We start from the raw sequence: 13869 nt of genomic DNA, 5'->3' as shown, positions 1-13869 counted from the left end.
CTGTCTACAGATGTCGGAGAAGGATCTATCTATTCCACACCACGAGACTCCCTCATTGCTCTTCTGAGTCTTATTTTGATCATAGAATATCTATTTCCCATGTCAGGTGCCCCTTTTGCCGTGGTGGCTACTACTAAATGCCAGTCACCGGCGCGGCATGGATCCCTGCATAAATCTTAATTATCCAATTTATAGTCGTTCTTGTTACTGAACGGCTATGGGTCGCATGTAAACATCCACTTCGTCCTTTCAGTTAAGATTACCGTCAGCTGCTGCATCCCAGACACCCCTGCCCTTATGAATAGTCCTACCAGGGCGCTTGCCAACAGTGTGAACTGGGGCAGCCCCACATTTGCTTAAGTCTTCTAATAAATACTTTCTCTAAATTGGCTTTTGTGTTGTGCGATGTCTCCTCAGTCCCAGCTGCAAGTTTGTCATGGCGGGCGTGTATCCACGTGGCTGTTCCGGCGACCTTAACAGCTATTTGTGCTGTAAGATGTACTTGAAACGGTCCCAGCCACCTCATCGCCTTCCTGTTTTCCCTCCTGAAGTCATTCAGGCTCCAGGTTATAGATCGTACATCTTCCCTTCTGCTGATTGGAGTAGTGCTGTCTTCAGTTGATTCTGTATTTGGGACAGAAGTGTAGAGAGTTTCATGCAGTAACACAACATCTCATCCTCACAGTGGCCTGTTATCTGGCTTCCCTTACGTCTCGGGACAATTCCTGTGTTTGGCCGCCTACCAAACAAAATTTCAAACGGGCTCTCCCTCTCCCTCTCCCTCTCCTCTCCTCCTAGCTCTCCCTCTCCTCCTAGATCTCATATACATTAGCACAATTGGAAGTGCCTTTGTCCATGTCATCCCTAGTTCCTCACAGCATTTTCTCAGTATAATTTTGAAGGTAGAATTTTCTCTTTCCGATGCCCTACCGCTCGTTTGGTGGTAGGCACAGTGGTATCCCATGTTTATTCCCAAATACTCACTAATCTGCTGTAGGGCATTATGGACAAATGGTGTCCCACTGTCACTACTAAGCCTAGAGTGTAGGTTTGCTCGCTGAGCTGTAGGTTTGATATCTAGACGTTTCATTACCTGGCACATGGAGGTTAGTGGGCTAGTGTAGGTTAAGTGGGCTTGGATCGGCACAACATCGAGGGCCAAAGGGCCTGTCCTGCCCTGTATTTTTCTATGTTCTATGTTCTAGGTAACATCATCAGTGACGAACGCCAAGTGAAGAGAAGCTGTTGTCTCCTGCTTTCTAGATATATGTTTGTCTAGGATGGGGTTCCTGCGGTTTGTGGTGATGCCATTTCCTGTTCGTTTTCTGAGGGGTTGATAGATGCTATCTAGATATATGTCTTTTTTTATGGCGGTGTGGTTGGAGTGCTAGGCCTCAAGCAATTCTCTGGCATGTCTTTGCTTAGCCTGCCCCAGGATAGATGTGTTGTCCCAGTCGAAATGGTGTTTAAATTTCATCTGTGTGAAGGGCTACGAGGGAGAGAGGGTCGTGTCTTTTTGTGGCTAGCTGGTGTTCTGTATCCTGGTGGCTAACTTTCTTCCTGTTTGTCCTACGTATTATTTGTGGCAGTCCTTGCATGGAATTTTGTAGACGACGTTGGTTTTGTCCATGGGTTGTACTGGGTCTTTTAAATTTGTTAGTTTTGTTTAGACTGTTGGTGGGATTCCGAGGGGTCTTAATAGTCTGGCTTCCACTTCTGAGACTTCATTGATGCATGAAAAGGTAGATAGGGTTTCTGGCTGTGTTAGGTCTACTTGTCGTGGTTTGTTCCTGAGGAATCTGTGGACTGTATTTTTTAAGTATCCGTTCTTCTTGAATACGTTTTATAGGTGGTTCTCCTCTGTTTTCCGAAGTTCGTCTGTGCTGAAATGTGTGGTGGTTCGTTGGAATAGTGTTCTGATACAGCTTCCTTTTTGCGTGTCGGGTTGGTTGCTGGTGTAGTTAAGTATTTGGTCAGTGTTTGTCGGTTTGCTGTATATGCGGACACACCAGAGAATTCCGAGAGGCCTCGCACTCCAATCACAACGCCATAAACAAACACATAGATCGATTTACCATCTGTCAACCCCTCAGAAAATGACTAGGAAATGATATCACCACAAACCCCAGGAACCCCATCCATAACAAACATATAAATAGAAAGCAGGAGACAACATCTTCACTTCACTTGGAGGTCGCCACTGATGATGTTACCTAGCCAGGTAATGAAACGTCTGGATATCAAACCTACAGCTCAGCGAGCAAACCTACACCCTAAACCTCAACCTGAGCTACAAACCTTCACAATCCTTGGCACTACTAAGCCTCTCAGGGATGCTACGTCTCGGAATTATTTCAGTTAGGAAAGCTTTGGTTATGGCACTGGCATTCTGTTTTGCCGTGGGGAACGCTTGCACCCATTTGGAAAACATATCACCTATTACCAGACAATACCTTTTTCCTTCGCAGGGTGTTAGTTCGATAAAATCCAGTTGTAAATGTTCAAATTGTTTTTGGGGTTTCAGAAGTGCTACATGACACATCTGTATTCCCTTCCCCACATTATTGTGGCACAGATAACACATAGTTCACAATATTTCTGGAAGTAATGATTAAATCCCTCAGTGTACCACTGTGCTGAAATGCTGTCACATCTCCCCTCTTTTGACACATGTTCCTTACCGTGTGTCAGTTTGGCATAGAATGGAAATAATGATCGTGATAGAAAAGGTTTAATACTGGGGCCACACCATACCCCTTACCTCAAACTGCACTCTGCTTTTTTCCCACTCAAACGTTTCTTTGTGGGCGGCACGGTGGCACAGTGGTTAGCACTGCTGCCTCACAGTGCCAGAGACCCGGGTTCAATTCCCGGGCGACTCTCCGTGTGGAGTTTGCACATTCTTCCCGTGTCTGCCTAGGTTTCCTCCGGGTGCTCTGGTTTCCTCCCACAGTCCAAAGATGTGCAGGAAAGGTGAATTGGCCATGCTAAATTGCCCGTAGTGTTAGATAAGGGGTAAATGTAGGGGTATGGGTGGGTTACGCTTCGGCGGGGCAGTGTGGACTTGTTGGGCCGAAGGGCCTGTTTCCACACTGTAAGTAATCTAATCTAATTCAAGCCTGGACTTCGACTCTGACTCCCGTCCGTCTGCTGTTGGGGTAAGGATTTTTGTCATTCCCATTTCAAACTGATCATTTACCAGCTGCTGGGCTGCCGTCCTTGCCGCTGAGTCTGCCCTTGCATTTCCTTGAGAAACAGAATCGTTATTTTTCGTGTGGGCATCATACGTAAACACAGCGATTGATTTAGGCAATAGGACCGCTTCCAAAATGTCAGAAATCTGATCACGGTGTGTGATGGGCTTTCGGGTGAAGGTCAAGAAGTCCCTGTATTTCCACAGGGTTCCAACATCATGTGCAACTCCGAATGCGTATCTGCTATCAGTTAAATATTCGCTGTCTTTCCCTTGGCCAATTTACATGCCTCAGTCATGCGCTCACAGTTGAGAAGGGAGCGATCCCACTTTGAATACCTCATGGGTAGTTACTACAGCATACCCAATACAATTCTGGCCTATCTCCTTGCTCCTCAATGCTGACCCATCCACAAAAAAAATGCCATATTTGGATTCTGAAGTGGTGAATTCTGCAAGTTTTGTCTAGGCAGCACATTTCATTAATTACAGGAGTACAATCATGTGGGTCTCCGTCTCCTTCTCTCGTGAGAGGACTAGCAGTATTAAGGATGTTACATCGTTTTACTGCAATGTTAGGTTTCTCCAAGAACACAGTATTGTATCTGAGTCAACGTGCTGCCGACGTATGTACTGTCTTTTGCATGTGCGATCAGTTTGGTTAAGTCGCCATAGCCGATTATATCACAACCACAGCTCGCAGGCATTTACGCAATCCTGCCGCTACGAGGTCAAGCTTAGCCGAAAGATAAGCTGCCAGCCGGAATTTTCCCCCATGATCCTGCAACAACACAGATGTCGTGCAGCCATGTTTTTCATCTACCATTTGACAGAAGGCTTGTTTGGAGTCGGAATCCCCAGTGTAGGTGTACTTTGAAACGTCTTTTTCAATTCAACTCGGCCGCTGGGATCCATTGTAACGGACCTTGGTTCTGCTACCCTTTTCCATGGGCCATGTCACTTCAGGGCGCCTCAAGATTTGTGTAATGTGGGATAAACGTTCTTTAGTACGAGCGTATGCCCAAAAAGGATAGCAATTGTTTCCTCATGTAAGTCCTTGGAATTTGCTGAATTACTTGCACTCTGTCTTGACCTTCCTTTGGTCTTCCCTTGTTCAGATATTAAGTGACCGAAGAACTTCACCTGTTGTTGCATAAATCGAAGCTTTGCGAGACTGGCTTTGTGCCCTTCCCTCGTGCAATGCAAGGGAATCCTTCTCACATTGTTCCTCTGTCAGTGCTACTATTAAGCAATCGTCTACAGATTGCTGAAGCGCAGACCCAGGGGTGAAAACAAGAGTCTCCAGACTCCTGCATAGAGCCTCATTATATATGGTGGGTGACTCACAGTAACATTGACAAAGTCGTGTGAACTCGTAAGATTTCCCTTTGAATGAAAAAGCGAACCAGAATTGACGATCTGGATGCACCATTCCACTAAAGAATGTATTTGCTTAATCCACAGCAGAGAACCATTTACTGTCCGGTGGAAATTGAACTAATACAGTATAGGGTTTGGGAATATTTGATGCGCGCGGGACAACACTGTTATTGACTGCCTGCAGGTCTTGAACAAACCTGCATTCCTCCGGTTCACTTGGAATTTTTGCCTTTTTGATCAGAAAAATGGGAGTTCTCACCGGTGAGTTTACACAGGAGATTATCTCTCTAGCCTTTGGGAAGGACTGAAAGACTGGAGTAACTACGTCCATGGCCTCGGGTTTTAACGGGTATTGTGCTCTGCAAGGACGACACTCCGACTTCGTGGTCACTCATATTGGTTCACAACCTCGTATATGATCCACATCATGTTTTCCTTTTACCCATAATTCAGTAGGGACCGTTATTAATCTTGGGTCTGAGAAGTTTATCTTAGGGAAACGCCAGGCCAGCCTTCTAGGCTCTTCAGGGCTAGAGGGGGTTACCTCGACTGTTCTATTGCCTGAGTTAGACAAATTAATTTCTTCCTATATGTCGACACATCTGCATTGAACCACATAACCACATCGTCCCAGAACACCCAACATTTCGTTCTTTATGCCTTTAATCCCCATGGCCCCAAATCCTGCCACCAGTCACTGGACACTTTCGCCAGTGATGCGCGAGGAGCATAGCCTTCCACATCAAAAATATAGAGTTTACTTGCCATCGCAGGTACTTTACATAAGTTCACACTGACTGCACATCGGTCATCTCTTCAATAAAATTTGCACAATAACAACTGACCTGGTTTAACCAATCTTCTGAACCAATACTTCTCTTATGGTTCCTCAGGGCTATCATGGTGTATGTGTGCTGTGCAGTGCAGCATATTCCCCCAAAAACAAATCGGTGTTAATAGGGTTAACATGGTTTCTTGCTTCCAGGCCGAGTGAATTGCTCACTGAACTCATTGCTATCTGGCTTACTCGCCACACATAGACATACACCAGGGGTCTTGGGTTGTATTTTACAGTTTACACTTGTGAATTCTCCCTTTGAATTACCTGCACGCCCGTCGGAGTACTGAGCAAATACAACCCCAGTCTCACTATGAGATCCCGAGCCATCAAATGTAAAGGACAGAATTCCGCTAACAAAATTGAGAATTAGAATGGATACACATTTCTTATTTCACACAATATGGGTGCGGTAAAACTCTCTCATATCACGACGCCTGATGCCTCCATTGAGTTCAGGAACATTCTACTCATCTTTATTGGTGTCAACTCTCTGAACCGTCTTGATTTGAGGAGTCAATATGCTGGCAATGTATCTACCAAAAAGGTAACTGGTGTACCTCCCACATATAACATAGAGGTAGGCATCGACATATACGCATCATTGTTATATTGAACATATTGTCCACACTTCGCAATCTCAATGTTCAATATAGAGTTGGGATACATCTCAGTGCCCGTTATGTTAGTAGAAGTGATAGCATTAGGGATTCTTCATTGCCAAGTATAAAGGAAAGAGGTTAACCTGTACCTTGTGGCCTGCCCACCTCAACCTCAGTCGTCCCCTGTCAGTCATCATGCTGTCCAGCCTCCAGGAGAGATTGAGGCTGTCTGTGCGGGCACTGTCTTGACCAGTGGTCCATTGCTCCGCAAACAAAGCACCAGCCAGATCTATCTCTGCAAACGCACTTCCACGATCCCTTCCTCTTTTGCGAACTCCACATGTGCCTCTCTCTTTTCCCGCAGTTCCTCCTTCCAATGGCTGAACGACCATTTGCATCATAATAAGCTGAGGTTCATGTGATTGCTGTTCTATCTTTAATTCCCGGTTATGGTTCTCTTGAGCCAGTAGTTTTTCAGCATGTATCACGTATTGTTCTATCAAATTCAACTTTCCCGTGTCCCAGGTAATACACGTATATTATTACCTATTTTGTTGTTTCGTACTTCATTCCATTGATGAAGCTGCTCCTCAGGTGTGTCTCATACGATGTGATCTCTGCCGTCGTTATGTCCTTGGGTGGTATCAGTCCACAATAGACGTTATCGACTTTCGTGAGGCGCTAAAGGTACTGGGACATTGTCTCGACTTCTTTAGGGATTCTTGCTTCAATTGATTGTGGGTACGATATGCTATTGGTAATTCAGCAGACCCCGAGGCAGCGACCGTTGACTTGGAATCTTCGTGAAGTGGATCTCCTAGGGGGGCTGTAGCTCTTCGAGGGCACCCATTAAGGTCAGGATCTGATCCAGTCTTAAGACACTGTCCAGCTTCATTAGGATGTTTTCCGTGTGTCTGTGCATGTGCACTGGTGTTTGTACGTGTACTTGATCTATCTTTATTTCGAGATTTTCTTTCCCTGAAATCAGGCTAAGCTTTCAACATGTGATAAGCACTCCAATTCACAGGTTCTATTTTACCCTTCCGTTTCTCCTTCTTTCTCTCCTCCAATGGTGACTTCAGCATTTGCAACTGAATATTACTAAAACTTCCTTCCTCCAGAAAAACACATTCCTTGATTTACATTTTTAACTGTTTTTCAGAAACTGGGCCATAATTATTCAGCATATATTCTATTTTTTCTTGACCATTCCGAGTTGTCTGTCGACCCTCTTTTTGTTTGCTCTTGCTGGAGCCGATTTTCATGGATATTGGAAAAGTGTTCATCTCTCTGTCTGTTTCTCTGTCTGTCTATCTGTCTATCTCTCTCTCTCTCTCTCTCTCTCTCTCACGATACCATAATCTTCTCTTGGCCAATATAACTTGCTTTTACCTCCGGAGGTCCCGTCTCATTGGGCGCGACCGCCTCATTGCCTTGGTTTTCATAAACCAAGAACCCACATAACCGGTACAGCTTTGGTGACTCCAACGCTGCCCATGGTGGCTCCAAGTCTCAAACCACCGTTAATCTTGCTGTCTCTTAAACTCTCTAGAGTTGAGTTTTACTCGAATACTGCACGTGAGTTCACTGTTCCCTCTTCCTGGTTCGTCTATTCTCTTCAAACGAGTCTCTATGTCGGATTTATCCACAACTCTTACCCTGACCCTATTCGATTTGGAACGCGACTCTGGGGCGATCCACTTATCCCCAGTACTCTCACTCAAAGGGGCCAATTCAGTGCTCGAAACAAAGTGAAAGACCTTCAAGGCAGTGGTGCATACACCTCCTGGGAATCTTCAAAATCTTACCCAGTGGCAGGGTCCCAGGCGAGCTCCCGATTTTACTGACGTGGAATTTCAATCGACACGACGCAAATGCTACCAAAAGGAAAGAAAAAGTTTATTTTTGAAATGTGCAGAATGGACCCGACACATTTGCAAGACGCCTCATAAAATGGACGCCTGATGGTTTTCACATATTCCCTTTATACTACATATCATCTTGCCTCATCACACCTCAAGCCAGGAACCTGGATCAGTCGAGTTCCTTTCCACACATGGAGTTGCTTTTTCTAATTCATTGACTGCTGATATAATAGATTATTGGCCTTGAGAATCAGCTGAAAATTAGGTTGAACTTTACATTTTTTCTGTCTTTTAGCAAAGTTAGGTCCATACTTCTTTGTTTCAACCATGCTTTCACAGATTTCACCAAAAATGATAATTTTCATTTACAGGGGATCAGGCTGACAGTGACTCAATAAGTGTGATGGAGTGAGGATGATAGTGACACAATGAGGGTGAGGTGTCAGCGTGGTAGTGACGCAGACTGTGTGAGTGGATCAGGCCGATAGTTACGCAGTGCGGGGGGGTCAGAGTGATAGTGATGCAGTAAGTCTGAGGGATCAGATCAATAGTGACACAGTAAGTGTGAGGTGGTCAGGGTGATAGTGAAGCACTTCATGTGAGGGGTCAGTGTGACAGTGACGCAGTAAGAGTGAGTGGTCAGGCTGATAGTGACGCAGTAATTGGAAGGAGATCAGGCTGATAGTGATGCAGTCAGTGTTACAGTGTCAGGCTCATCCTGACGCATAAAGTGGGAGGGGACAGGGTGATAGTGACGTAGTAAGTGTGATGGGGTCGGGCAGAGACTGACGCAGTGAATTTGAGACAGTCAGGGTGATAGTGAGGGAGGAAGTGTGTGCGTTCAGGCTGGTAGTGACACAGTAAGTTGAGGGTGTCAGGCTGATAGTGGCCAATAAAAGTGAGGTGTTAGGGGAATAGTGACGCAGTCAGTGTGAGGTGTCAGGCTGTTAGTGATGCGGTAAGTGTGAGGGGTCAGTCTGATAGTGAAGCAGTAAGTGTGAGCGGGTCAGGCTGATAGAGACGCAGCAAGTGTGGTGGGGTCAGGCTGATAATGTCACAGTATGCGTGAGGGGTCAGGCTGATACTGATGAAGTAAGTGTCGGTGAGTCAGAGTGATCCTAATGCACGAAGTGAGAGGAGACAAGGTGATAGTGACGCAGTGAGTGTGAGGGGGTCAGCGTGATGGTGACAGAGTAAGTGTGAGTGTTCAGGCTGATATTGATGCAGTATGTTCAGGGCGTCAGGCTACTACTGGCCAGTACGTGTTAACTGACAGGGTGATAGTGATGCAGGAAATGTGAGGAGTCAGACTGATAGACACGGTGAAATTGTGAGGGGTCAGGCTGATTATGATGCGGGAAGTGTGCGAGTGTCAGGCTGATAGTAACGCAGTAAGTGTGTTGGGAGCAGAGTGATAGGAACGCAATAAGTGTGAGCGGCTTTGGATGATAGTGACAGGTCAGTATGAGGGGGAAGATGGTAGTGATCCAGTGAGTGTGAGGTGTCAGGATGGCAGTGAAGCAGACTGTGTGAATGTGTCATTGTGATGGCGACATGGCAAGTGTGATAGGGTCAGGGTGACAGTGACGCAGATGCTTTCAGGGGGTCAGGTTGTAGTGATGCAGTAATTGTGAGGGGTCAGGGTGAGAGTGATGCAGTGAGTGTGAGATGTCAGTGTGATAGTGACGCAGAACATTTGAGGGGCTAGGCTTATCGTGACGCAGTATGGGCAAGGGGTCAGGGTGACATTGATGAAGATGCACTCACAGGGCCAGGTTGTAATAAAGCTGTAAGTGTGAGTGTCTCAGGCTGATAGTGATGAAGTAAATGCAAGGTGGTAAGGCGGTTAGTGATGTCGTAAGTGTGCAGGGGTAGTGTTAGAAGTGACGCAGTAAATGTGAGTGTTGAAGCTGATAGTGACACATTAAGTTTGAGGGACCAGGCTGATCTTGACGCAGTAAGTGTGACGTTGTCAGGATAATAGTTACGCTGTAAGTGTACGGGGGCACAATGATCTTGACGCAGTAAGAGTGGGGAGTCAGGGTGATAGTGACGCAGTAAGCATGAGTGGGTAAGCCTGATCGTGGTGCAATATATGTGAGGAGGTCAGCCTGGTGGTGGTGCAGTATGTGTGAAATGGTCAGGCTGATATTGATGCAGTGTGTTAGGGTCAAAGTGATCGTGACACAATAGGTGTAAGCAGCTCAGGATGGTGGTGACACAGTGGATGTGAGATACCAGTGTGATAGTGACGCAGTAAGTGTAAGGGGTCAGGATGACAGTGACACTAAGTGTACGGCCCTCAGTGTGATAGTGCCACAGCAAGTGTGGGGTGTTAGGGTGTAAATGACGTCGTAAGTGAGAGAGGGGCCTTGCGATAGTGAAGCAGTAAGTGTGAGGGAGTCAGGCTGATAATGACACAGTCAATGGGATGGGGCAGTGTTTTAGTGACAAGATAAGTGTGAGACGTCAGTCTGATACTGACACAATAAATGTGATGGAGTCAGTCTGACAGTGACACAGTAAGTGTAAGGATTCAGGGTGATAGTAACATGGGAAGTGTGAGGGCGTGACTGAAAGTGACGCAATAAGTGTGTGGCGGTGAGGCTGATGGGGACGCAATAAAAATTAGGCCGGCAAGGTGAAATGGCAAAGACTGTGTGAGTGGGTCAGGGTGATAGTGACGCAGTAAATGTGAGGAGGTCAGGGTGCGAGTGACACAGTAAGTCTGGGGGGTCAGAATGATATTGACGCAGTAAGTATGAAGGGGTCAGGCTGAGAATGACGCAGTCAGTTTGAGGGGGAGAGTTTTAGTCATATACTAAGTGCGAGGCATCAGTCTGAAACTGATACGAAAAGTGTGAGTGGGTCAGGGTGATATTGACGCAGTACGTCTGAGGGTTCAGGCTGATAGTGACGGAATCAGTGTGATTATGCAGAGTTTTAGTAATATGGTAAGCGTGAGGCGTCAGTCTGATACTGACACAAAAAGTGTGATGGAATCAGGCTGATAGTGACGCAGTAGGTTTTAGGTGTGAGGGTGATATTAACATAGGAAGTGCGAGGGCGTCACTGATAGTGACGCAATATGTGTGTGGTTGTCAGGCTGATAGTCACGCAGTAAAAATGAGGATGTCAAGGTGAAACTGGTGCAGTTTGTGTGAGGATGGCAGATGGACAGTGATGCAGTAAGTGTGAGGGGTTCACGCTGATATTGAGGCATGCAAGTGTGAGGGGCCAGGTTGATAGTGACGCTGTGTGCTGGCGGGTCCGGCTGATAACGACGCAGAAAATGTGAGTGTCTCAGTGTGACAGTCATGCATTACGTGTGTGAGGGTCAGGGTGATAATGACAGAAAAAGTGTGAGGGGGTCAGGTTGATAGTGATGCTGTAATTGTGAGCTTGATCAGCGTGATAGTGAGAGGCTCAGGCTAATAGCGACACAGTAATTGTGAGGGGGTCAGGGTAGTAGTGACGCAAAACCTGTGATCGGGTCAGGCGAATAGTGATGCAGTACATGTGAGGTGTCAGGCCGATAGTGACGCAGTAAAGGTGAGAGTGTTGGTGTGCTAGTGATGCAGTAAGTGTGAGCCGCTCAGGATGATAGTGACACAGTAAGTGTAAGGAGTCAGGATAATAGTAACATAGGAAGTGTAAGGACGTGACTGATCGTGACAAAGTAAGTGTTTGGCAGTCAGGCTGATAGTGACGCAGTCAAAATGAGGGTCTCGAAGTGAAAGTGGGGCAGTAAATGTGAGGGCACCAGATGGATAGTGATGCAGTAAGTTTGAGGGATTCACGCTGAAATTATGGCGGTAAATGTGAGGGGTCAGGTCTATAGTGATGCAGTAAGTGTCGGCGCGTCAGGCTGATAGTGATGCATTCAAAGACCAAATATCCAAGGCTCACTGTAGTGCTGAATAGCGAGACTTCTCAAGGCTAAGATAAAAATCAATATTTCTCATCCTGGTCATAAATCACAATGCTTCATTGTTAAATTGTCCTCTCCTGCTTCTATATTCACCAATGAGGGAACAAAATGTAATTGCACCACCCTGTTTATCTCTTCAAATATTTTGCAACTCTCAATGAGATTACCTCTCTTGTGTTGAAACTGTTAAAAAACGAACGGATTTGCCCAATTTCAATTCACAGGACTAACGTTCATCCATGATATCAAGGCTAATCACCATTCGTGGTATTCCTCATATGACATTAGTATCTTTCCTAAATTGAGGATTATAATTCCTCATACTGTAGTCCAAGTGCGGTCAAACTGAGCCACAATACATTGGAAATAATGCTTCGTTCTCGTGCCCTGAAATCCTTCTGCAGCTTTCACAACAGACTTCTACAACTGCTACTAGACTTCAATGACTTACTAAAAACTTCTCCAAGATGCAATTCTAAAAATCTGTGCATCAGACTTTCTTCTTCAAATCTTCGACAAATAAACTCCACATATTTCCCTCCTGACAAGTAGGATAAAGTCAAATCGTTGCTATTTATCAAATCATGAGGGACATGGATAGGTTGACTCGTGTTTTTCTGCTGGTGAGGAAGTCAAGACTTAGAAAACATCGGTTTAAAATTAGTGGGTAAGGATTTAAAAGGGACGTCAGGGGCAACTTTTTCAGTCGTGTCCATAATGAGCTGCCAGAGAAATTGTTGGAGACTGGTACAACTGTAACATTTAATGGCATCTGGATGGATATATGAGTAACAAGGTTCAGAGGGATGTAGGCCAAAAGTTGGCAAATGGGACCTACTAATTTAGGATAACTGTCCTCAATGGTCAAATTGGAAAGAAGGGCCACTTTCCGTGTTGTACTGTTCAAGGACTTGATGACTCTAGAACAACCGCAAAAACTTTGCAAATAATTCCGTCAAGACAATTTCAAGTTCCAAATCATCGGTCAATCATCCTCTCTTGTGCTCACAAGTTCATTACTTGATGTCAGAACTTACGGATTAGTTGGTTCTGCATTCTTTCTAATTCCGACTTTTTTTTACGAATGTAGCTAGTGTTTATGGACTTAGCATCAACATTTCTAATACCATATTTTGATGAATATTAAAACACAACTTTGGTACCAGATGATGAGCAATTGAGTCAACATCGATTGGACACAGTGAGACAATGATCCTCTCTTCATGTGGTGTACATCCGTGACTCTAAAATTCGATGAAGAATCATTCCCACAACTTCAGCTTTGTCAGGATCTAGTTTGCGGTGAAAGCCTGACAATCTACTAAGGGAACGTTCGTCTGGGTCTCTGCAAAGGATTTGGCGAAATCTTTGGGTCTTGACAATTTGTTCTTCAAACAAAGTCCATATTTCATGAATTAAGTTATTTTACTATGAAAATTGGCCACTTTCCTGCAGCTGTGATGGCCGAGAGGTTAAGACGTTGGATTTGAAATCCAATGGAGTCTCCCTGCGCAGGTTCGAATCTTGCTCACAGCGTTGAATCTTTTAAAAGTCATTAATTCCTTTGCAGAATTTGGATTTCGTGGAGCTTGAGCTTTGCATTCAATCGAAAGTCAATTTTCAACTGTGAAGAATCCGAAGTAATTTCAAGACGTCTAATTGAATAAATTATATGTCGCGACACAAAAAGCCACCAACTTCCAACACGAATCAGTTTCAAAACATTTGTCGGACTATCGTGAAACTTGGATGTTCCGGGGGGGGGGGGGGTGTGTGGGGGTGGAATTAAGCAAAACAATAAGCAATGCAATACATTTACCTGCAGGTGATGACTTTTTTTTAGGATCAGTTGAAAGTCAAGCTGAGAAAGTGCAACCTAATTTACAACTGACTCTCAAGGCCAATAATCTATTATATCAGCAGTCAATGAATGAGAAAAAGCAACTCCATGTGTGGAAAGGAACTCGACTGATCCAGGTTCCTGGCTTGAGGTGTGATAAGGCAAGGCGATATCAGTGGAGTAGAATTTACTGGAAATATTTGAAATGGAATGTTACCAG

General features: G+C 45.2%; 1 non-coding gene across 1 annotated transcript; it reads left to right on the top strand.

Annotated features, from left to right (window-relative positions):
* The first annotated feature begins 13263 nt into the window (after positions 1-13263).
* trnas-uga (transfer RNA serine (anticodon UGA)) lies at positions 13264-13345 on the top strand. The gene has a single exon. It is a non-coding gene; the product is annotated as a tRNA-Ser (tRNA).
* The last annotated feature ends 524 nt before the right edge of the window (positions 13346-13869 follow it).

Source organism: Chiloscyllium punctatum, chromosome 50, assembly GCF_047496795.1.
Source record: "Chiloscyllium punctatum isolate Juve2018m chromosome 50, sChiPun1.3, whole genome shotgun sequence".
Classification (NCBI taxonomy): domain Eukaryota; kingdom Metazoa; phylum Chordata; class Chondrichthyes; order Orectolobiformes; family Hemiscylliidae; genus Chiloscyllium; species Chiloscyllium punctatum.
Note: the sequence above shows the minus strand (reverse complement) of the source record. Positions and strands in the feature narration are given on the sequence as shown.